Source organism: Pinus tabuliformis, chromosome Q, assembly GCF_031772625.1.
Source record: "Pinus tabuliformis cultivar Carrire ecotype Pingquan chromosome Q, CPIR1, whole genome shotgun sequence".
NCBI lineage: Eukaryota > Viridiplantae > Streptophyta > Pinopsida > Pinales > Pinaceae > Pinus > Pinus tabuliformis.
This window is the reverse complement of record NC_142296.1, coordinates 1,340,179,333-1,340,183,560: the sequence shown is the minus strand read 5'-3', so window position 1 is coordinate 1,340,183,560 and position 4,228 is coordinate 1,340,179,333.

Below are 4,228 nucleotides of genomic sequence, written 5' to 3'. Positions count from 1 at the left end.
CCCTACCCAGCCTTCGCCCTACCTGGCCTTCACCCTACTCGCCCTACCCGGCCACCCCCTCACGCCCCCCCCCCCCCACCCTACCTGTAAGGACCTGCGGTCCGTGCGACGGGCATGGCAACTCCACCGTGCAAAGGACGTGCGAAATGCGAAGTGAACGACCAAGAGACAAGTTTATATGATGTGGGGCAAGTTGAGAGGGCGGTCCCACGAGTTGGGTGGGCCAACCCTCCTGTCACGCCCCTAGGGCGGCGGTAGTCTTTCAACCGCTCTTGGCGAGGTGCGGCACCATCGAACACTTTCTTTTCACCAATACTTATGTTCATGGACTACGCCTAACCACTTCTCCTACTTAGTTTGTGTTTCTCAACCAAGTAATTATTATGTTTCCTTTATACCAATGAAAACCCATACACATTCATTATCATTAGCAATTATACAAGAGAACACAATTGCACAGTATAAAGGGAGGGGCAACTCCCTGAACAATGAGTCTACCCGAATATAATATATTATACAATCTTTCAATGTTACAAAGCTTTACAAGTATACTTGGGAAACACCAAGTTTCATACTTAGCCAAATTTACAACCTTCCACACCTCCGTGTGCCAACCAAAGTTCCTTGCCCAAGTTGGGCGGGCGCGCCCTCACACGAGCTGCCAACCGCACTTCTCAACCGAACCTTGTGCACGATGGGCGGGCGACTCCACCAAGCCACCAAGACACCCTCGTCTCCTTCGCACAGCGGTCTCACCAAACTCCATCGCGTTATGTTTGTGCGCCGGGCGACTTCACCAAGTCTCCACCCGCGCTCCTCGTCCGAACAACGGGCGCTCCTACCCATGCCCTCGCCTTTCCTTGCAAGCTCGTGCTACCATGTGGAGCTGCCCAAGGTTGGGCGCATTAGAATTGCGCCTTCCCTTCTTGCTGCGGCTCGCACTTCCCTTTCGCACTTCGCACTTATCGAAAGACTTGCTTGAATTGATGCTCCAAATGCCACCATCGCATGGTTTATTTGTATGGATGGAAGGGCGAGTCGAGCTTCCCAAGCCGACTTGTCCTCCATGTGTTTGAACGCCCCCTACTCATCGCAAATGCGCCATTATGTATGTCGGCCTCCGTTGTGTTTGTAGGTCGGCCGGTGGGTTGAGCCCACGCTCCCCACGCCATATAAATAAGCCTCGCTCTCCTTCCTTATGCGCATTTACATATGTCCATCGCACATCAAGTCAAGAGCTCACACTTTTGTTCGTTCACCTTCGCTCATTCACCAACAAGCCAAGTCGCACATCGGGTGGGCGTGCCAAGAACCGCAGGTCTTTACATCCTCCACCTGAAATCGTTGTCATCGTCGACAACATCCCATCCTGGTAGCCATCCACCAAGATCAACATCAACAACTGTCTCATCCTTGGTCCATGATATCAACTCCTCCACATACTGCAAACATCCCTGCAACATATGTAGAACTCCCATCTCCATCATGTGTCGTCCCATCCTGTGAACTGTCCTCCTTGCCTGCCTGATGCCAACATCTCTCCGTGCACTTCCGGACCCCATGTTTGAACTAGTTGGGTAGCTAATCCAACTGTCACGCTCAAGCCATGAGAGTGAACATCCTTATGCCTTCACCAGTCTATCTCGGATTCTGCCACATCCTGGACTCACCAAGAATCTCACCCATGCTCAGGTCCATGGAAACTCCATCCCATCTGCAACATGTCATGATGCTTGATGCTTGATGCTTGATGACTTTGCCTTGGTCAAACAAGATTAAAATTTCAATTTCAATTTCAGTAAAATACTTGTAGGCAGTTAACTGAGGTGACATGGCACTTGTCACTCAATTAACTTAGTTAATTCGAGTAGGAAACACTTGAGTTCAATTTAGTGTGATTGATTTCTAATTTCTAGCAATATATTTCAGTTAATTTGAATTATTATGAGTTTAACTAGTTCTAAATGTTAGAGAACTAGTGGATGGTCCAATAGTGGGGTGTATACCTCAGTGATCAACTAGTTAACTCATAAATCAACCCAAAATAATTGGTCCATGTATATAACTCAAGTTACCCAATTGATATTGGATTTCAAGGGCAGTGTACTATCGATTGTAGACTATTCCGAAGTGTACAGGTGGTGCATGCAATCAGAGAAGGGTCTATAAGAATTGCGCAATACTCATGGAGCAATTTCCCTAATTAATAGGGGTTAATTCCTCAGGGAACAACACAAGGAAATAGGAGCTCAAAAAACATGAAATTTGGTTGAGTGTTGACCAGGGTCAATCTGTGAAGCAGTGATATAGACTATACTAGTGCAAAGGTTTCTTAGGCTTGAGCAGGCATTGCATTTCTTCTCTATTTTCTAATCAATGCAATACATATAGGAAGGGGTTTTGAGTAGTTTCTTTCCCCTAGATAATTCTCCATATTTGTGTATTGATTCATGTCGCATGTTTATGATTTCCTTTCTCGATCATGAATTGCTTTTCACAAATGAGTAGAGTAGATTCAAGTTTTATGTTTTAGTAAATTACATGAGCAATTTTGAATCTGCATAGAATTTCGACAGTCCAATTAACGACGCCAATGTGTATAATATCATATGTGCACAACTATTTGTAAATAAAAATCTCCACAACAATGCACCATATTGTTTATGCAATGGGGCATTCGTATACTGGTTTAGCACTAGGGTGTATTGAGAGTATAACACCAAACTAGGAAAAATGAATTTTACGATTGACTTTTTTTTTTTAAATTTAACCATTTTTTGGTGCTATCGAGTAGTATATTTACTAGTGCATCATATTTAATTAGCGCACCACTATTTTTATTTATATAAAATAACTCTACCATGGTGCACCATATGATGTTATGCATTGATGTGTCTATTTATAGTAATGCACTGGTGCATTAGTGTATTATAGACACACCATTAAAAAACATCAACTAAAACATTTTCTCGCCCAACTTCGTCAGTGATCTCTGCTAGAAATGGATTTTTGGGCTATTTTTATAGGGGTTTCCACAAAAACCTTTGCTAGAGGGTAATTTTGTTGTAGTGAAGGTCGAGTGTGTCTTCATGAGGAGCACCAATTTTTTTTGTTAAGAAGAAGGATGACACACTTAGGTTGTGCATTGATTACTGACAACTAAACAAGGTGACCATAAAGAAGAAGTATCCATTATTGTGAATCGATGACTTATTTGACCAGTTAAGAGGAGCAACAATATTCTCTAAAATTGATCTGAGATCAGGATATCATCATGTGTGTATAGAATATGAGGATATCCATAAAACAACATTTAAAACAAGGTATGTGCATTATGAATTTGTGGTAGTGCCTTTTGGGCTTACCAATGCACCTACAACTTTTATGTGCCTTATGAACAATGTGTTGTGCCCTTATTTGGATAAGTTTGTCATAGTCTTTGTTGATGACACTTTGATCTATTAAAATACCAAGTGGGACCATGAAGAGCATTTGGTTGCAGTACTATAATTTCTAAGAGAGCATAACCTTTATGCAAAGCTTAGTAGGTGAAATTTCCTTCCTTCTTGGATTCATTATTTGGGACACATTGTCTCCAAGTAAAGAGTAGTAGTTGATCCTGAGAAGATCAAGGCTACCATGGAATGGCCAACATGTAAAAATGTGGCTGAAGTTAGGTCCTTCATGGGACTGACAGATTAACACAAGAGATTTATTAAAAATTTGTCCAAGATTGGTTGTCCAATTAATTCTTTGCAAAAGAAAGGGAAGAGGTTTGAATGGATAGTTGATTGTGCTAAAAGCCTCAATCAACTTAACCAAATATTGACCAATGCACCAGTGTTAAGAATAGTAGATCCTGAAAAGGATTTCATTATTATTATGCACGAATTCCTGCAAGGAGGGACTTGGTGGAGCCTTGATTCATAATGGTCAAGTAGTATGCTATGAATCCTAAAAGTTGAATGAACATGAACATAATTGCGTAACCCGTGATTTGGAATTGGCTGCCATCATCCATGCGATGAAGATTTGGAGACAATATCTTCTTAGTAGAAAAACTTCACCCTAATGAATGATCATGGAGGATTGAAATATTTTTTTGATTAGCCTCAATTAAATGCAATACAAGCTATATGGCTAGCCACGCTCAACAAGTTCGATTTTGAAATCAATTATATAATAGAGTAGTTTATGCACTCAATGGGAGGGTGAAATTAAACCAATT